At 56.0% G+C, this 20,517-nt stretch overlaps 1 protein-coding gene across 6 annotated transcripts in view; it reads left to right on the top strand.

Moving 5' to 3' along the window:
• The window catches only part of ZMIZ1 (zinc finger MIZ-type containing 1), a 230,930-nt gene that overhangs the window by 56,716 nt on the left and 153,697 nt on the right, over positions 1-20,517 (top strand). For 4 of the 6 annotated variants that reach the window (XM_063102209.1, XM_063102210.1, XM_063102211.1 and 1 more), the window contains exon 3: positions 8,526-8,620. The gene's annotated coding sequence lies outside the window, so the exon portion shown is untranslated. Of the gene's footprint in view, positions 1-8,223; positions 8,241-8,525; positions 8,621-20,517 lie in introns of those variants that run through there. The other 2 variants (XM_063102208.1, XM_063102213.1) reach the window with 2 other exon arrangements.

Genomic DNA, 20,517 nt, shown 5'->3' with positions numbered 1-20,517 from the left:
ATGGCAGGATGTGTAGTGGTTGGTGCACAGGCTTGCGGGTCTGATCCCAGCCCCATCACTTACTAGCTATATGACCTTGGTAGTCACTTACCCTCTCTGAGCCTCAGTGATATCATTTGTGAAATGTGGGTCATAAAACTTCCTTCTTCACAGGATGCGAGATTCAATGAAGTGACACATTTAAAGTGTTGGCAGCGTCTTATGACATTTTAAGGATTGATAAAGTCAGTTCCCATTAGTTATCAGCAGGGCAGGTGGGTACCATATCCATGAGACGAAGACCATCTTCCAAATGGGTTCTTCCTGGTTCTTTGAAGCGACCCTCCATTTCTGCCCCCAACTGTCCCCTTTGTCCTTCGTCCTGCACCAGCACTCCCCTCCCACATCTCCTAAGACCCTGGGAAGCCCAGCCCTCCTGGCCTCATGTTGCTGCCTTATCCACTCCATCCCCACGGGATGCCTGTTGGGTTGAACCAACATTCACCAAGCAAAGCCACTTCCAAGGACAATACAGCAGTGACCTGCCAGGCCTCTGGGCCCATGCACAGGCTGCTGAGGGCATTTCCGTGACCAGGCCTGAGCCTCCTCTCTCTAGGTGATGGCACATGCCCACGCTGGCCTCCTTGGTGACGGGGGCCATGCCGGGGTCTGGCAGCCACGTTTGGCAGGTTTCTCAAGGCTGGTTCGTCTCCCTGTTCTGAGCTGTCATGCCACGTTTTTGTTTGTCTCGCTCCTTTCCCCGCCCCCATGGTTCTCTGTTAAATTGTTATTATATTTAAACAAATCAATTCCATTGCAGAGTTTTTCCTGTCCTAATGATGAGTTTGCAGCACAAATGCCATTGATTTCTCACAGCCCTGAAAACCAGTTGATGAATAGCACTGGGCTTGTCTTTGGAGAGGCACTTAGAGCTGCTCTGCACGGCCCCCTTTGCTTCCCCCTTGAGGTGACCCCCCATTCACGACCCCACCCCCACCCCACACTCAGCTGCCGCCTGCAGTTGGGGCTGAGGTCCTGTGATAAAGGGAGACCCTCAGTGCCTGCCAAGGGTGGAATGTCATCACAAGGGGCCCGGCTCCTGTTCTGGTGAAACAATCACAGTGGATTTTTATTGATTGTGGCCAAAGGCAGGAGCGCAACTTACAGAGCAGAGAAGCAGTGCGGTGTGATCTTTGTCTTCCTTTACAAGTCCAGAGCATGTTCCTGAGAGTGACGGCAGATAACAGCTCAGGCACCGTTTCCAGACCTTGCCAGGGCTGCCGGGTTGGAAGTCGTTTGAGTACTGTTTTTTAAAGGAAGATTCCGGAGGTTTGAGAGCTGTCCATGCTAGGAAGTGCAAAACTTCCCTTTGTGAAATCCTTCAGAACCTGCAGTGTTCAAAGTCACGGTTAAACTACTACCCAGGGCCTTGACTTTAGATCACTGCCATGTGCATGGGCTTTTCTGAGCTTCCTAATTATCTCTGGGCTTGGGTGGGCAGGTACTATTGTTCCCAATTTAGAGGCTGGCAGACTGAGTCAGGGCAGTCAGTGGAGGGAGGGAAGGGCTGCTTGTCCCCAAAGGCCAAGTTGATGCACGCCCTGAATATAGCAGAGGCCTCCCTCTCACCTCCTACAAGGGTGATAAATGACAGGGAAGCCACTCTGACTACCAAACTTTTTGCTGTCTCTTCGTCGACCCTGGGCTTTCTGTCTGCCTGAGCCCAGGTCACAGGCTGTCCGCTGGAAGGGTCTAGTTGGTCATCATTCAAGGTTCTCAACTCAGCTGCCTGCAGCATACCCACAAGCCTGTGAATTGGGCTGGGGTAGACAGGAGAGAGTGGCGGGGACTGTGGCAAACTGGAGTGTGCCTTTCCCACCTAAATTCCTAAAAGTTTTGATGACCCCATGACCACAAAACTATGTGGGAGGGGGCTGAGGGCCAAATTTGCTGCCTCTCCCAATTCCACTTCCAGCCTTTGTTTTGGAGACAAGAGTGTGTGGCTCAGAGTTGGGAGACACTCCTCAGGGTCACAGCACAGGCAGTGCTGGAGCTGGAGTCTCAGTCTGGCAGGAGGGCAGGAGGCCTCTTCAGGCAGTGCTGCCTCTGCCGCCCCTCCCCCCACCCCGGGCTTGGCGAGGCCTCCCCCAGCAGCCTGGGTTGGGGGGCAGGGCAGAGGACTCTGTTCTAGGTAGACAGGCCATTCACTCAGGAGACCCGAGAGTGGCCCAGCCTGCCCCCCTTCCCTTCGCTCTCAGAGCAGTCATTCTCCCCCCTCCATCCCCCGCAGACAGACCTCCTGTCCTTGTAATCAGGTTAGCCTCCTGCTCCATGCTTGCTCTGCTGAGCTGGACCAGCTGCCTCTAATGGCCTGTCAACATGGCCCTCTCTCTGGCTCTGGTGGTGGGGGAGGAGAAGCTAAGAAAAGAACTGTGAGTGGGAAGGGTCTGCCCCCACTCTCTCCATTCAGACCTTTCCATTGCTTCTAGGATCAAGTCCAAATCCTTAGCCAGGCATCCAAAGACCCTGCTCACTTTAGCCTCCACACCCCAGGGGCACTCTTTCCTGCAGTCACACGATGCTGTTTCCCACCTTCCTGCCTTTTCACGGGCAGGTCCTTTTGCTACTTCCCACCTTCTCAGAAAACTCCTATGCATCCTTCAAAACCCAGCTCACATCTCTTCATCTCTGGGCTTCTGCCTCTGTACTGACATAGCACTGGGTGCTCCACTGGTCTGAAACTTACTCCCACTGTGTTTGAGTGCCTTATTCCTGGATCTGCTTTCCCTGGAGTTCTTGGAGGAAAGGAAGAATATTCCTTTTCTGTCTGCACCTTAGGGTGCAACACAAGGAACTACTCAGTGAAGGCACAGGGCCAGCAAAGTAGGGAAAGGTGGGGACCAGGGGAGGGAAAGGGACAGCCGAGGGTGCAAGAGCAGCTGCTCCTAGCCCTCACAGCATGCCAGCCTACTTCCTGCCAGGGAGACGTTCCCAGCAACACATGCCAGGCCTGAAATAACACATGGGGGCCTTGGTGGTACATTTGCACAGCTCATCGCTAAGCAGCCCCCCTCCCTCCCATTGCCTGGAAGCTCACTCTCCTCGCAGGGCCCTGCCCCTGCAGCCAAGACCCCTCCCCCAGCAGTGCCCAGGCCTTTCCCCTCTGTTCCTGTTAACTTTGTTTTATAAATAAATTATATAAATAGGCTCCTCTGATTCCTCAGAGCACGCAGTGTTTGAGGACTGGGGCACTGCTGCAGGCATAATTGTACTACGGAATCCATCAGCTGCCTAATTACCATTCATTTTGCATTTATTTCTGCTAATTAAAAAGAGAGAAACTCCTAACAACTTTTACGTAAATACTATATTTGTTCTATGTAAAGATGGGATGCTAATTTGCTGGTGATTAGCTGATTATCTAATTTTATAGCTGTACACAGGATGGCCCTGTCTCCCCTTTGCACCCCAGACACTACCCGAGGCCCCCAATCAGGTGTGGAGGAAGGGGTCAAGGGAGGTCCACATGGGTGGTTAGGGGCCTGTCTGAGGCCAGGGGTCATCAGGAGCGCCAGACACCACCGAGATTCGGGGTGCTGTAGTCTTAACTTATTGATCTGGGAGAAACCTCTGGTTTACCCGCTGTTTCTGTATAGATGGAGAAACTGAGGCCCAGGGAGGAGTAGCACCCCCAGCAAGACAGTGGCAGAGACAGACCTCTCTATTCCAGGTATCTGGACTCCCACTTCAGTGCTCATCTCACTGTATCATGCTATTGTCAGGGGGAATTTGCAAGGAGGTGGCTTTATCTGCTGCTGAAAAGCTGTCTGGACCAAACTCCAGCCCAGAGGAAAGGGGTAGCCTCGTCTGAGCCCACAGCCCAAACTAAACCCTCTGTGTGCCCGTCTGGAAACATCCACCTACTCCCACATCCCTGTCCAGGGGCTCTCTTCCCCAGCCCCTGACTGCACTACTGAGGCTCTCTCTCCCAGCCTAGACAGAGCCTTCCCCAGGCTAGGCCTTGCACACTGGGGGCTACCAGGACACGTGAGTGTCTGAATTTCAAATTTTAATATTACAGACTTATTTTCGTGTGAATTAGAAAAAACGTATAATGAATACATCAAACCCATGATTTCACAGATAATATTGCTCCAGATGAGGCTAACAAAAAATAAAGTGATTGGTTCCAAATGATTTAAATAATGCTACATAAATAATGTCGAACACAGATGTGGCTTACAGTATCTAATAACTGAAGTTGGGGACCCACTAGAGGGGGTTCTGAGAATACCAGGTCAGAAGGCCAGGCAGGTAACCCGGGGCAGCCTTGGTCAGTCCCTGGATCATGCCTTTCTCTCCCCAGCCCAGCAGTTGGTAAGAATTAGCCCACAAAAGAGGAGTCATTTGCCTTCCCAGAGGCAGTTTAAATGGGCTATTTCAGGGAGGCCAGGAAGTCGGACTCTGCCCCATCTCTCGCTGAGTGACCAGTTATGGATGAGTCACTTCACGGGGACCCACTGGTGTGCCTGGCTCCCAGGTGTTGGTTGGTGAGAATCAGACTGACCGTCTTTTCTCTTTCTTCCTGGCCAGTCTGAAGATGGCACATCTCCATGTAAAGGGAGAATGGCTTTGACAAGGCCAGGTGTTGTCAGGAGGCCAGAGATTTCAGGGTCAGGGTCAGTGTGACCCGATGGAAATCCTGGAGGCTCTGGAGTCCTGGCTGCTGCCTCTTGGAGCCTCAGTCTCCTCTTCTGTGAAATGAGGAATGGCTGTGCTGAAGGGATTGTGAGAACATCTTGCAAAGTGCCCCTCTGAGGGGGACCCAGTGCAGCTGGTGGCGAGCCCAGTTCCGGGCTGGGGCCCCCATCGGCCACCCACCTGCTGCCACGGTGTCTGTGCAAGGCAACTCCACTGCCACCAGAGATCTCCTGCTCATCAGCCTTTTTATTGCCTTGTACACAATCAGGGGAAGCCTGGAAGGCCGCAGGCGCCCAGGCAGATGGAAACAAAGAGAGAAAACAAAGGCTGTGCTCCAAGGAGGCCAAAAGGCACCTGCCTCCTCCCTCTCGCCTGGCCAGCCTGCTCTGCCAGCACCGGCCTCAGCCACCCGCGGCTGCAGGGACCTGCCCCACCCTCCTGAAGACCATCCTTAGACCTCGCAGGGGGTATCGCTCGCTGGGTAGCCCTCAGGAAGTTGGTTCTCTCCAAGCCACCTTTTCTTATCTGTAAAATGAGGGAGTTGGAAAATATGCTGTGTGACCTTCAACAAACCTCCCCTCCCCACCTTACTTGGGGCTCTTTGGGGCAGGTCTTACCCATCTCTGGGACCAGCCCCAAAAGGTCGAGGTGGTGCCCACCTCTGCCCATGGAGAGGACCCAGCATGCCCTCAGCAGGGGGAGGCAAGCAGGTGCCGAGATCTTGGAGCTGAATGCTCAGTGCGCTTGTGTGGAATGAGTGAATGATTTTGTCAGAAGGGGGCTAACTTAGCATTGGCCCTTGATTGCTGCTGCTGTTGGAGCCTCTCAGGCAGGGAAAACTGTCCTGGCCCCTCAGGAGAGGGAGCAGAGAGAAGTGGTGAGGCTGGCAACGGCCCCACTGCCAGGCTGTCTGGGTTCCTGTCCTGGCTGTGTGGCCTTGGCCTGCTTTCTTCAGCTCTTGTCTATTTCTTCATCTGTTCAAATGGGTACATGACCTGCCTCAGGCGTTGCGGTGAGGTTATAAAGGCCCTTTCATGTTATGTATGTATTATTGTCATTCTGGTCATCAATTTCATCACCATTACTATAGAGAGAAGGGGACTTAGTTGGAAGCTCATGAAGCTGAAGCTTCCAGGCTCCTCCCCTGCACAGCCCGAGGGAGGCTGGGAGTTGCTGGGAGCTACAGAGTGTTCTAGACAGGGAGCAGCAGCAGGTTGTAGTCAGGAGCATTTTTAGGAAGTTGTTTAAAGGTGCCTCATGAGAAAGGGGCCAGAATCCCTAAGGCTTTAGGAATTTGCTGTGATTTATTTTCTGATGATAAATGTATATTTATAATTTTATACATTCTTTTTAAAAGGGCCTCCAAAATTGTATAAGCTTCAGGCCTTGCAAACCTGAGCCTCTCCTGATCATTCCTGTGACCGTTATGGTATTTCTCTGACCCTGTCCTGAGCTGTGTGTGGTGCCTCGGTAGTCCCAGGAGGAGGACAGCTGTGTGCTTTTCACTCTGTGGACAGCTGTGTTTTGTGCAGTCTCACCCTGAGCAGCTATCCACACCTCACACCCCAGACCGAGAGAACCAGAGCGGGCCAGACAGGGAGAACTGGACCCTCAGGGAGGGGAAGGTCTCTAGAAGAAGGCTCCCGTGGGTGTACAGGACACTGTGCCTGGAGGCCTGGTGCCCAGCCCTGCTGCCCCCACTCACTGTGGGCTGAATGCCTCTGTGCTGCAGGCTGGGACCCTCTCGCCTCCCTCTAGCCCCCTGCCCCACGTATGCCCCAGTGGACAGGCCTTGGAGCGGTGGGAAGCAGGTTGCTGAGTTGGAACAGTTGCTCCTGCAGGGGTGGCTGGTTGTGTGCCCAGCCCCGTGCTCAGTGCTGGGTGGAGGCCAGGATGGTCCCTGCCCTCTGGGAGCTCTCGGGGTAGCTGGAACCACAAGATTCACACCTGGAAGGATGAGGAATGGTCAGGACAAGGCAGGTTAGACCTCGTCGTGTCAGGCCTCTCAGAGAGAAGAGTAGAAAGCCCAGTGATCATGAGGGCTGGACACTCGGAGAGGGCCTTTGGGAGGACAGGCCCTTGCTGGGGAGGCCTCAGGGTGGGTGCTGTGGGCTCCAGTGCCTCCGCTGGCAGCAGGGCCTCTCAACCCAGGCTCTGACAGGGACATTTATAACTCACAGCTGTGCGGTCCTGGGCCCAACTGACTGTGGTAAACCGATCTGGCTTCAGGAAGTCCCATCCCGAGGCCACTCCCCACCCGACCCCCACACTCTCCTTCACCTCCTGACACCCACATCCTGTTCTCAGCGGGAGGGGCAGGCAACCCGGGCATGGGACCAGGGCCCAGCTGGGGTCTCCAACCTGCGGGCAGAGCAGGAGAGGACAGAGAGGGTTAGTGAGGCCCGAGAGCTGTGAGGCCTCCAGGATCATCAAGGCCTGCCCCTCAAGGCACACACGGGGAGACCAAGGCCCGGAGAGGCCTAGGAGCCGCCCCAGGACACCACAGGATTAGAGGACTAGGAGTGCAGGCTGTGGGGCTCAGGGACATGTTCTGTGCTTCCAAGTCTACCTAGAGAGGGGATTGTACTTCTAGCTCCTGCTGACCAACTCCAGCCCAGGGAGAGCCAGAGGGGAGGGGCAGAGGTGACCAAGGCTCAGTGAATGCTGGGAAGAGATGTCATTCTGGACCCTGAGCCTCAGTGCGGCCTGTCACCCCATGCTTGAGGCCCCATACACGTCTGCCGAGATTCCCACAGCAGAGTTCAAGTGTGGAGCTGAGAATGGCCTTGCCCAGTGCTGGAAAGAGAGGACAGTACTAAAGTCTCCCAGCACACATGACTTTGATCTCCTTACCTGCTGTGGCCTGATTGCTGACTGATTCCTGGGCCCTGTCAGCAACCACCCCTCCTCCATGCCTCTCTCTCCCCCTGTGTTCTGAGAGGTGAGCTTAGCCCACGTCACTCTGGTAGTCTGTGACAAGATTCTAGAACCAGACAGTACCTCCCAAAATATGTTGTCTCACTAGTTATATATTTATTAAGGTGTACTAGAAATACATAACTAGCATATCAAACCAGTTATTTCATGGATCTGATTACTTTGGACAAGGCCAGATTTATTAGAGCTAAAAAAAAAAGTGAGTTTAAGTCAAATAAATATTAATTAAGTCATCATGCAGGCAGGACTCAGCTCTGGCCAAGAACCCTGAAGGGTATATGAGAAGACCTGAAGTTTGGGGAAGACAAACTAAATCATGAGCAGGGCTCTCCTCTGCTTTAAGCTCTGTTTCTGGGCCAGGAGGGGAAAGGCAGGAGCGGACCGGCCTTCCCCAGAAGGTGCGCGCATCAAACGGCTCCAAGCGTGGGTCAGAGATCTGGTGAGCAGCTCATCATGAGGAAAGAATTCAGGCTGGGGTCAGAGAGTGGCTTTGGAAGTGGCTGCCAGCCGGCCGAAGCCAGGCACGGTGCAGAGAAGAGACCACGGCAAGGGCTTTGTATGCCTGGCTAAAAATACCACTGACAGCTTCTCCCTGTCACCCTGCCTGGGGGCCGCACAGGAAGGTGATGGCTTTCTCACCGAGAAGAGAAAGACAACAACACAGAGTCCCCAAGCCCCAGAAGAAACAAAACTTATATATATATTTTAAATCCCACTAGGAGGAGCTGGCCTGCTCCTTGGAGTGTGGCTGGGCGGGGACGACACAGCCAGTTCTGATAAATCAGGCATCCCGGGGCGTGCTTAAGTGGCCCGAGAGGCCACCGAGATTAGCCTGGTGGTGGGGAGAGAGGTGGGAACTGTCTGTGCCTTGGCTGCTCACACGTCCATCTCTCCCCATGTGTACCCAGGAGGAAGAGGAGGAGGCCTGCCGGCATCAGACCAATGCTGGAAGGGGTGTGAGGAGAGGAACCGCCACCCATCTCCGAGCTGCCAGACCCGGAAGGTAACACCGAACCTCCATGCCCTGGTGCCCAGGCCATGCCACCGCCTTTGCCCAAAACCTGGGAAGGGGCAAGGTCAGGTGGCCGGGAAGTGGCGGGGCTGGATCAGAGCTGGATCAGGGTTGTCAGTCCCTTCTCCCAGCCCTTCTTGACCTGAGCTGCCGGGCTTCCCTGTAACTCCTTGTGTGGTGCCTGTACCACCACCAAATGCTGCTGGGCTCCAGTTTGTTCATCTGTAAAATGGGTGGTGGCCTCAGGCCCTCCACTTACTCCAATTCTCAAGGGTTCTGTGAATTGGTTAGTTCTGATGACTATTCGGAGTTAAGCCATGTTAGCAGCCTGGCTCAGGTTGTACTCTGCGGGGTGTAGGCAGGCGTCCCAGCTTATAATGTAGCATTACAAGGGCACAGGGTCAGCAGGGCCAGGTGGCACTTGAGGGGATTTTCTAAGGCAGACCTAGCCAGAGGTGTGTTTTGCTGGAGATGTGGCTGTGGTCTCCTTTGTGGCAGCATTTGAAACTCCAAAGTGGTTTCTCTGGCAGCTCTGGGCAAGAATTATTATCTGTATTTTCAGACCATGAGACCAAGGCACAGAGAAGTTAAAGGGTCTGCCAGGAATCACAAAGCTAGCCCTGGCCACACCAGTGCAGCTCACCTTTATACTATTTAGCATATCAGCATCTACACTCGTACTACACTTCTCTAGTCTGACCCATGCTCTCCAGAGAAGTCCTGCTGTTGAGCTCAGGCACCTGCAACTCTTCATCGTGTGTGCAAGGTGGGACCATCCATCCACCCTCCCACCCACCACCCATTTATCTATCCATCCATCTTCCCACCCATCCATCTACCTCTCCAATCTTCCACACACCTGCTTCCCCCTTCATCCGTCCATCCACTCATCTCTCCATCCGCCTGTTCATCTAACCATCCTTTTACTCTTTAATTCACTCAGCTCTGGCCTGATTCACTCATCATGCATCAGGCCAGGCCTGCACTGGGAGCTGGGTTAGAAGATGGAACAGATTCAGCCCTGCCCTCAGAGGGCATCGTGTGCTATGGAGCCAGACTCATTCCATAAGGGCAATGCTCAAGGCTGGTGTAGTGTCCGTTTCTACACAGGAGAAGGGAGGAAGAGCTGTGTGCTGATTCTGCAGGTAGGCATTCAGGGAAGAGGAAGCAGCATTGCTCACCTGTTATTCCGCACACGTTTATTAAGTAAGTCACTGTGTTGGGAACTCTTGAAGTTTTGGAGATACAGCAGGAAATAAAACACACGAAACTCCCTGCCCTCATGACACTTATATTCTCATGAGGAGACATGGACAATAAATACCTAAACAGTGAATGCATAATATTTCAGGTAAAGTCACTGACAAGTTCTTAAGTTTTAAGAAGAGAAATTAAGCCAGGCAAGGGCACAAGGTCTACAGTATGGAGTAAGGTGTTCTTTGGTAAGGGATGGTTTGCGTGTGAACAGAGACCTGAATACAGCCAGGGAGTGAGCAGGGGTGTGCTTGGCATGTTCAAGAAAGTAGCAGGGAAGCCGGTGTGGCTGGTGTGAAATGAGGGGTAGGGGTGAAATGAGGGAGATGGTGGGGGACCCACTCAGTTAGGTGGGAAGCATGGAACAGGCTACTGCCCGATCCAGGTAGAAATGGTGGTGGCTTGGACGAGGTGGTACAGGAAAGAGGTGAGAAGCCATTGAAGTCTGAATATATTTCAAAGATGCAGCAGGAAGGCTTGCTGCTGGATTAGAAGTGGAGGATTAAAAAAGACTGGGACAGTCGAGGAAGGCTCTTGGGTTTGGGACGGAGCCAGTGGCAGAAGGGAGGTGGTCGTTTACTCAGCCAGGGGTGATGGCCAGGGAGGGCTGAACGGAGCCGAGGAGCCCTGTTCTAGACGTGTTAAGTTTGGGATGCCTTTGAGACATCCAAGTGGAAAGGTTGAGTGGGCAGCTGGATGTGTGAGTCTGGAAGGCAGAGAGAGGTCCCGACTGGAGAGATAAATTTGGGAGTTGTCGTGTCTAGATGGTGTTGCAAGCCATGAGGCTGATGAGATCACTGGGAGTGCGTGGAGATAAAGAGGATCAGAGAGCCGAGTCTGAGTCACGCAGCATCCAGCCCGGAGAGGGAGGGAGGATGGGAAGGGGAAAGTAAAAGAGGCCGAGAAGGTGCAGCCAGGGAGGTAGGAGGAGGACAGAGGGAGCAGGCTCCGAATGCACAGGGGAGAATTTGCTGGGCATAGTGGGGAAAGGGCACTGCAGGCAGAGGGACCAGCATACACAAAGGCTCAGAGGCCTCCATAAATGAGCCGTATTTTGAGAGAGGTGGTGGGGGGGAAGAGGCACCAGAGCTTCCTCCTCCCCACGCTCAGCCACAGAGGCAAGGGCCCGTGGGTGTCTGGCTGGGCTGCGGATGAGCCCATGTCCAGGCCCTCCCTGTCACCCTGGCCGGCACTGCCTGGCCTCAGCTCTGAGCCTCTTGTGCTGATGTCTGTCTACTTTTGCACTTTCTTGTGAGAAGCTTCACCTAGCACTCCTGACCTTCTACCTCCCCGCTGGGGCTCTTGGGCCCATGGGACCTCCCCCTTGCCTGGAGCATTTGTCTGAAAGCACCAGGTCAAGGTGCCCACAGAGGGAAGGGCACCCAACAGCCCCTATTGAATTCCTAAGCACCCCGTGGATCCTTTACCTTCAAAGAAGCTCAAAACTTCCTAGGCTGTGAGTGAGTGTCAGAGCTGCCCGCTCATGGGGGAGAGGAGCTCTGAGCCTTTGACGAGGACTTGTGTGTGCGTCTGTGTGGTTCCTCGCTGCGCCTCTTCCTCACTTCATCCCTGTCTCTGTCTCTGTCCTCTCTCAGGCTCCACACAAACATCAGCAGTGCTTCTCAGGGTCAGGACGCAGGCTGGGTGGCACCCTGGGGAGCTGGTGTGGCCCCTGCCTCCCAGGGGCTCTCAGCCTGCCCTCTCTCACTCAGCTCCTGGACACGGCCCTTTGGTGCTCAGGAGCCTGAGCCTGGCTTAGATCCAGCTCTGCCACCCGCCAGAAGTATGACTGGGGGCTGCAGCTGCCCTGTGCTGGCAGTGCATGGGACGGGGAACCCAGAGACCGAGGGGAAAAACCAAGAGTTTCTTAGCTGTCCCTCTCCTCTATCTGAGATCGGACCCTCTCCCCTCCTCAGGGTCGGCTCCAGTCTCACCTCCTCCAGGAAGTCTCTCTTAACCACTCTAATGTCAACCAGCATTAGCTAAACAACTGCATTGTGCCAAGCACAAGGCTCAGAGTGAGGTGTGCAGAAATGACAATGGAGGGTCCCCACGCTCTAAGAGCTTGCAGTCCAGGTGGGATAGTGGGAGACAGGTAAAGAGCCAGCAGCTGCCAGGGTATCAGTGAGTCCTGCAGATGCCCAGCCATGCCCGGTCAGGGTAGCTTGCACAGAGGAGCAGCTGCCTGTGAACAAGTCCTGAGGCTGGGCTGGTGCTCAACAGGGCGTGCAAGGTGCAACGGGGGCTGGAAAGGAAAGTGTGCGTCCCGGCCAAGGGAGCCGCGGGAGCAGAGCACAGCCCGTCTGTGGGAGTGAACACAGTCCGATGTCACTGGGACGTGAGACTTCTCCGTGCTGAGAACGGGTTGGAACCGGGCAGGGACTTGCTGACCCCCTTTCCCTTGGGAAAGTGTCAGGAGATATGCCCCAGGGACTCTGCATCAGGGATCAGGGGAGCCAGTGGAAGCCACTCTGGTGATGTGTGGTTCCATGCAGGCTGGTGGCAGGAGGCTGCAGGTAATCTAATTAGTGTGCCGGGCAGATGGGACGAGTAATCCTGTGCCTTTAGGCTCACTTTCTTTAAGCCAGTCTCCACCCATTCTCTCCTTAAATCCTTCCAGTGCTTTGGTGACATTAGCGGGACTGGACTTACCTCCGTTGAACAGACAGGTAAACCAGGGCTAGAGAGAAGAAAGTGTGCACGATGTCACAGCTACTGCATGGCAGGGAGGAGCTTTGAACTGGGCCTGCCCAGCTCCCAGCCCACGCTCCTACCACTGCCTTCTACCATCTCCCGGGCTCTCCTGGAATATCCAGACTTATAAACTGCCTCTCCAACATCCCTATTTTGTAGGTGAGGAAACTGAGGCTCTGGGAAGGTGAGACACTTGCCCAGGGCCACACAGCAGGTCAAGGGCAGAACGGGCACCAGAATCCCACCTGGTGTGGTGTGTTGCTCCCTTCCACCCTAGGAGCAGGTGCAGGGGTCCCGCCTGGACCCTGCCCAGTTCTGCGTGTGCCCCTGCCGTGTTCCAGCAGCCTTTGACACTCCTCCGGTTGAAGGCACCAAGTTCCTCATCAGAAGCCTCCATTGTGCCTATTGTTTAAATATAGATTACTAATGAAATGCCTTTTCATTGCCTTCCCAGTGAATAGTTTCCGTGTAAAGTTAATTTGCAGTGTTATGTAAATTCTGCTTCACTTCAATCAAGTTTCTAATTATGTTTTTACCGCAGTAATTCCCATTTGATTTGTCATCTCCTGTTCGGTATTTAACGTTTGGTGGGCGGGTTTGCTTTCCGTCCGTCTGTCTGTTTTCCAAGGCCCTCTCCCTCCCTGACCTGCTGCTTGCCTTTCTGTCTTTCCGCTTGGCTCCGGGGCGTCTGCGTCCCGCCCTGCTTCTCTGCAGCTCATGTCCCACCTCCTCCCCAGCCTCCATCTCTCCCCTTCCATTTCCTCGTCCTTTCTGTGTTGTCTCCGTCCCTCCTGCTGTCTTCCCCTCCGTGGACTCTGCCATCTTCCTCTCTTCCTACTCCTCCCGGCTCTTGTCCTCCCCCCCCCTTCTGGGTTTCCTCTGTGTCCCCCACCCCACCCTGGTCTCTCACTCTCCCTGTTCTTGTTTGGGTCCCCCCCATAATCTCCTTCCCCCAGGTGTCCTTCTTGCTCTTCCCCCAATGCCTGCTCCTCTCCCTCCCCTCCACCCCAGGGCCCTCCACAAAGCAGAGTTCAGGGGCTGTTCCTTGAGCGCCTGGGAGGGACAGAGGATGAGAGGTGGCGCTGATCAGGTGGGGGTCAGGAAGCTGGGTCCCCCAAGGTAGTGCACCCCTAGAGAAATCAGGGCCTGGCCGTGGGCAGGAGCCTTGTAGAGGACAAGTCTGGCCCAGCAGAGGGGCACGGCCTCTAGGACGGTGGAGTGGGGAGTTGGTGAGAAACGTGGACTCTAGAGTTGGAGTCTGTGGGTTCAAATCCACCCCTTATTACCTGTGTGACTTTGGGGTTAGTTAACATTTATTTCTGTGCTTCAGTTTCCTCATCTGTCAGTGGGGTGATAGCGTTTCCTACCTCATAGGGTTCTTGTGAAATTTAGTGAGATAAGTGTGTGAAGGGCTTAGCTGGGGGGCCAGGCTGGAGTTGGCTTTTATTCGGGAACTCTCGGCCACATTCTTTTGTGGCCTTCCTGAGATACCTCTGCAGCGGGTTTCTGTGCTGCTGAGGTCTTGGAGGTCAGGCCTGAGGCCAGGGCAGGATGGGAGCTGGCTGCAGACCCTCCACAGAGCCGGTGGCATAGGGGCAGCAACAGAATGGTGTCAGTTCCACCAGGAGCGGGGTTTTGGCTCAGCCTGTCAAGAGATGTGGTCTCTCTTAGTGGGTCAGTTTTGAGGCCACGAGGACAGGGCTGCCACTCTGGGGGAATGTCTGAGGCATAGACCCCCAACACTGCACTAGTCCTGAAGGCTTTGCCCAAGCAACGGAACAAAGGCAGAGCCGCTCCTGCTGAGTTGGACCAGACATCCCCTTCTGCCACCCCTTCCTCGTGCCCTAGGCGCCCCCAGGGTCATGCCATGCAGTCGAGCTGCAAAACCGCTGCTCCAGTGCACACATTGACAGCCCTGCCCTTGACTCAGGTGTGGGACTCCCCCGGAGCCTCTGCTCGCCACTTGTCCAGCCCCAGCGCTGGGCTCTGGGATGCTCCCTGCTGTCAGGGAGTGGCTGGGCAGCCAGTTTCCCAGCAGGCCTCTGCCCTCTAGGTGGGGAGGGCGGAAGGAAAGCAGCAGACAGAGCAGGGCCGTGGCTGGGCACGCTCCACCCCTTCTCCCCACCTCCCCCACTCCTCTTGGCTTCCCATCCGGCGTGTCCCTGGCACGTCCAGGAAGCAGAAAACAAGTGTTTGGAGAGGGCATTCTTCTGGGTGAAGAAAGGCAGCCCAGTCACTCGTCCTTCAGAAATGCAGAAACCTGAGCCAGCCCAGCCTCTGTCCTGCTGGGCCGCATGACCACCTGACCCACCCGAGTGACTCTGCGTGTGTGTGTGTGTGTGTGTGTGTGTGTGTGTGTGTGTGCGTGTGTGTGCGCGCACGCGCGCGCGCATGTGTGTGTCCCCGGTCAAGGAAACCTTAGCCATCACATGAACACTGTCTTTCCCTATTTGTCTAAGTAAGCAGTTCAGGCTGACTGCAGCCAGGAGGCTGTGACATGGAGCCAAGAGAGAGGGCCATACTGGTACAGGCAGTGGAAGTGGGGATCACCACAGGCAGCAGGGAGCCCTGAGCCAGGTCCTGGAGTTCTTGGGCCTCTGTATTTGACATGGGCAGGCCTGGGGAATGGTCCTGCTCTGTTCCTCTGCCCTTCCTGGACCTCTGACCTCCCCCCACCCCATCTGTCAAGATAAGGCACTGGGCTTGATTATGGAGGACCCTCCCAGCCCTGAAATAGAAATGGTGGGCATCCTCTGGGCCAGGAGGAGCTCAAAACAGGAGAGTCCTGACCACAGAGAAGGGCCCGTGTGGATGCCATGTCTGTCCTGACCCCTGGAGTATGCTGCCGGGCACTGGTATCCTGGGCAGGAGAGTGGAAGTCAGGTCCTCCCATGTGCATCCATCTAGCCACTGGTTAATTCAGCAGATGTGTGTTAAGCACCTACTGTGTGCCAGGACCTGGGCTGGGCAGAGGCAGACTTTTCAGAACCTCCATCGAACCCCGACATCTGTGATACATTTTCTTCCTGTTGGATGGGCAGTATCACCTTTCATTGCAGAGACAGTGTAGTCTTGTCAAGAGGTGACCACATCCCATCCCACTGTCACTCCAGGCAGATAAAACCCCAACATCAGGGAAGCGGTCTACAGGAGAAGAGAGATGCTGCTGAGGCCCTCGTGGACCGAGCAGGTGTTTCCAGCTGGGGAGAGGGTCCCCTTTCTCCAGGAAGGTTGGAGCTAGAGCCAGGGCTTCTAGAGCTGATGCGTGCAGGTGGCCAGAGGACAGATGCCCTGGGCCCAGATATCTGAGGGCCTTGTCCCAGCCCACCTGGGCAGCAGAGCGCCAGGGGAAATGGCAGTTCTAGAATCACCCTGAGCGGGACCTCCCTTGACCTTCATTGAGATTTACTGGCCTGCACGGTGTGTCCTGCCATAAGTGGCACAGTCCCCCTGGGCCAGCAGGAGGAGGACTGTGGTGGCTTTCTGGGACCATGCTGCCGAGAGCCCACCTGCATTCATGTGTCTGTGTGTCCCCCTCCTCACTGCCGCTGACCTCTCCTTCCTCTGACAAACGTTTCCTGGGTGCCAAGTCTGTGCTGGGCCTGTGCTCAGTAAAAGAGACATCCCTGGCCCTGAAGATGCTCACAGCCAAGCTGGCATCAAGCAGCACCCAGGGTGGATGGGCACGCAGACCAAGGTAAGGCCCTGGAGAGAGGCAGCTATTGGGGGGATCAGGTGAAGCTCAGGCCTACCTCCCCAGGATGGGCTGATGGCAGAGCTCACCAGGTGCCCGAGAGGAGGGTTCCAGGGACCTGGCATCAGGGAGGGCCACACACAGCACTGCCAGACCTTGTCTCTGTTGTGATAGGATTTGAAGGTATTCAATCTGGAAGAGTCCTGCTGGCTGGTGAGCTCAAGGCCAAGAAAGCTCCTATCCAGAAAAGGGATGGAGGTAGGTGGCCAGTGGCTGAGAGAGTGACACAGGCCAGCCACCCTGCCACCCACGACTGAATGCAGACTCCAGGCAGGGGTGGTTATAAACTCCTGGGCCACAGTGCCAGAGTGCTGGCCAGGCCTGTGTGTCCCCAGCCTCAGCTTGTGTACACCCTGAGAGGTTTACTACTGCCCCATGGCGTCTTGTAACTCCTCCTGGTAACTTGTGCCCTGGCCTCCCACCAGACTGAAGTCTGACTTCTGTTTTCCGCGCCACTTGCCTTAGGGCCACAGACCTCAGGACTTTGGCGTCCTCTGCTTGAGTCCCTCCTAGGCTACCCTCCCTCAGGCAGAGCATCAACCTGGGCCCACAGATGGTCCTGTCGTGACCTGTTTGATTGGGGTAATCTGGACAAGTCAACAGTGTCCTGCGCTGACTGGCAGGGTGTGGCTAAAGTCAGTTCCTGCCCAAGCTGAGCAAACCCACCTCCCACCATCCAGGAGCCCCTGGGGCCAGGAGGGACTGCCGTGGGTGCTTCTTCATGGGGAGGCCCCTGGGCTGCCGGTGGTGCAGCAGGAGACCTGGATCCCAGCTCTGTCCCTGTTCCTGGGATAATCTCAGGCAAGGCCCAGCCCCATTTAGGCCAAAACCACCTTGCTTCTGTGTTCCTCCCTAATGCCAAGCTGTGAGCAGCCCTCATCCATGGTGGCCCAGAAGAGTCCTCCTCACCCTCTGGCCTGTTTGCTTTCTGAGTTGCCTGTTTGCAGAGCAGCCTGGATAGAGACCCGGGGGTCAGCTGCCTCCCATAGCCTGTGCCCTGGGAAACCAGGACGGGGTAGGGGTGGGGGCTGAGGGCCTCTGTTCAAATCTCTCCCTCTCACTGGGTCAGGCCACCAACCTCTCCACTCACCCCATATCTCCATGCGTGGACGGACGAGTCCCCAGCTCCTGGGGCCACAGGGAATGGGTTGGGTTCACCTGGAGGCCATGGGTGGCCCCGCAGCCCTGGGCTGAGCTCCCCTGCCACCCAGACGACTGACAACTGTAAGGGCTCAGGCATGCAGAGCAGGGTGGGGCAAGGGGCTCTAGTCTGGGTACTGTGCCTGTGGTCTGACATCACATTGTCCCTGGTGTGGGGGCTGCGTTGCCTGGTGGGAATGCCACCCTTCTGCAGGAGGTGCCCCACTGTCCCTCGTCTTTGACCACCAGGACATTCTGCCCTTAAGGCCTGAAATCAGCCTTGCTTCACTTCTCCCTCATCCCGGTCTCGTGGGCGTGACCTCTCTGAAGTGACGCTGCCCATCTACCCAGAGTGAGGGAGGCAGTGACCCCCGCTCAGTAGAGCCACTTCCTGCAGCCCTGTTCAGCTGTGTCTGAAGCCGTGTGCTCCTGGGGAGAAAACCCGGTGGTGTTCTTGTCAAGGCTTCACACTGGAAAACAAATGTCTGGAGGACTAGGGGCAGAAGCCAAAGGCCACCAAGCATGCTAGGGTAGCCTGCCCACTCCCAGAAAACACTGGCGCTTCTGAGGAGGCCTCTCCAGGCCCTCCCTTTCCCCTGGGCTGGGTGGGGCCAGTGGGACAGGAAGCCAGGGCGGACCTGGAGGATGGGACTTGGGGTGGCCTGGGCCAGAGCCAGGGATGAGGCAAAACCCAACCCTGGCCTGGCCCCAGGGCTGCAGCCACACAGGTCACTTGGTCTCAGTGAGTGGCCACCTGCCCATCCCACAGGAAGCCCTACCCAGCCACCACCTTTGCCCCACCCCACATTTCCCATGGCTGACGCTTCTCCTGGTTCCCGTGGGAGCTGCCGCCAGGACTTGTGCTCTCTGGAGAAAGGAAGCCCGAACTTGGGCTCTCGGCTGCTCTGCCTCTGACCTGCCCTGACCCCCTCCCAGAGCCTCCCATGGGTGGAAGCACTGGGCCCACACCCATCCCTCTCCTCACACGAGCTGCTGACTTATCTCCTCCTAGATAGGCTCAGTGACCTCGAAGGGGCCTGGCAAGAGAAACCTCATAGAGGGGCTAGGCCTCGGCACCCAGAGGCCAGGCTCTTGGTCCAGGATCCACCACCAGCTTGCTGGTGCTTTAGGACAAGCCACTCAACCACTCTGGGCCTCATCTGTAGAAAGAAAGGGAGACGTAGAGTCTCTGCCCAGCTGTGAGTATCCCATGGGATTAAGGGTTTGGGGTGGAATGACTTTATGCCCTATGAGGGCAGCCAGGCTTGGGGTGACTACCCATAACCCCCTCTTGCATCCCTGCCTGTCTGGGAAGGAGCCCTTCTTTCTCCTGTCTCCCAGGAGCAGGGAAGTGCAGCAGGCCTGGGTCTCTCTGCTCTGCTCAGACAAGTTAGTGAGCCTGTGGGCCAGAAGCCAGGGAGGGGGCCTTACTGAGGGGCATGTCCTCCTGCTGCCCTCCCAATCCGTCCTCCTTCTCCCTCCTGGTTGCTGATCTATGACCGGTGACCCATTTCCCCAAGCTGGGTGGCTCTAGCTCCAGCCCAGCTCAGTATCAGGGGTAGCAGCTCAAGGTGTCAGCTGTGTCCCAAAGGGGGCCAAGGAGAGGGCCAGAACACCAAGGTGAGTGGACCCAAGTCATGACACTGGATGGGTTAAGACAAACTAGGGGGCCACCTTGAGCTCATCGACCAGCTGAAAACTTGTCAGCAATAGGCAAGACCCTACGCCTGAGCAGCCATGTCCCTCTGCATGGTGTGGTGACAGCTCCGACACCAGTGGCCTCAGTGTCTGCATCTGTCAAATAGGCCTTTCAGAGACAGTGTCATAGGGTGCTGTAAGGAGTCCTTGAGATTTGGGAACACGATACCTGACCCCCTACATGGGGACCGTGGGGACCAGGAGCATTCCTGGCGGCGGGATTGGCTCAGACAAGGTTGCAGAGGTAGGAAGGTCCAGACATGTTTAGAGAAGAGTTACACGTCAACTTAGAAGTGGACCTTGGAGGCAGTGGGGAGCCACAGGAAGTCCCCAGACAGAGGAGTGATGAATTCACGGGGAGAGGGCCGGGCAGCAGGAAGCCTGGCCTGCTCATCCAGTGTGGGGCCCTGATTCAGGAGGCATCACGTGGCGGAGAGAGTTGGCCCAGTGGGTGTCAGCACCAGCTGGGCTCCACGGGCCTTAGCATCCCTCCTGTGGACTGGGTGCTTGTCCTCAAGGCTGGGGCTGGGCAGACAGTCTTCAGAGGGGTCAGTGCTAACAGTGGCCCCATGCCCCTTACCTCCCACCGGCCTGGCGCTGTCTGGGTTTCCCACTTAGCCCTGGGTGGAGCCCCACTGCTCCTTCCTCCCTCTGTGGCTTTCTGATCCTAAGTAGGGACTCTGGAGGCTGCTGTGGGCTGTGGGGCACAAGCCAGGGTGGGGGCTTTGGTGGTGGGTGGAGTCACAGGATGGGTAGCCATGAGTCAGGAATTGCTGGGTCTGTGTGTCATCAGGCTGCTGCATGCTGGGCTGTCTCCCCGAGCCTGTCTGCCTCATCTCTCCCGCCCACAGCCGGGCCCATGGGCTGCTCCACTGGGGTGACGGTGCTCTCTGGTCTTGGAGCTCAAAACCCACCAGGCTCCCCCAGCAGGAAGGGTGACCTTCCTCCTCCCTCCCTCGCTCCCTGAGGCAGCTTCCCCAATTGAAGAGTGAGGGTTGGGCTGGCCACAGGCAGGTGGCTTTGCAAGATAACGCACCCCAGGATCCCAGGGGTGGGACCTGCAGCTAGGCTGGGAACCCCTGGTCTGATGGCCTCTGATGGGCTGCCTGCTCCACCTCCCTGGGATCCCCAGGCAGCACTTAGACCAGCGCACAGATTCTGCAGGCCCGAGCCTACACTGAATCCAGCTCTGCTGCTTTCTGACATTGGGCCAGTGACTTCATGCCTCTGGGCCTCAGTTTCCTCATCTGTGAGATGGGGATAACATTGCCCACCTTATAGAATCACTGTGGGGAGTAGATGGGTTAATGTATGTAAGCAGTGTCTGTTAGACTTGGGCCTGTTAGGC

This window comes from Cynocephalus volans, chromosome 7, assembly GCF_027409185.1.
Source record: "Cynocephalus volans isolate mCynVol1 chromosome 7, mCynVol1.pri, whole genome shotgun sequence".
Taxonomy (NCBI): Eukaryota; Metazoa; Chordata; class Mammalia; order Dermoptera; family Cynocephalidae; genus Cynocephalus; species Cynocephalus volans.
The sequence above is the reverse complement of the archived record's forward strand: the minus strand, read 5'-3'. Positions and strand labels throughout refer to the sequence as shown.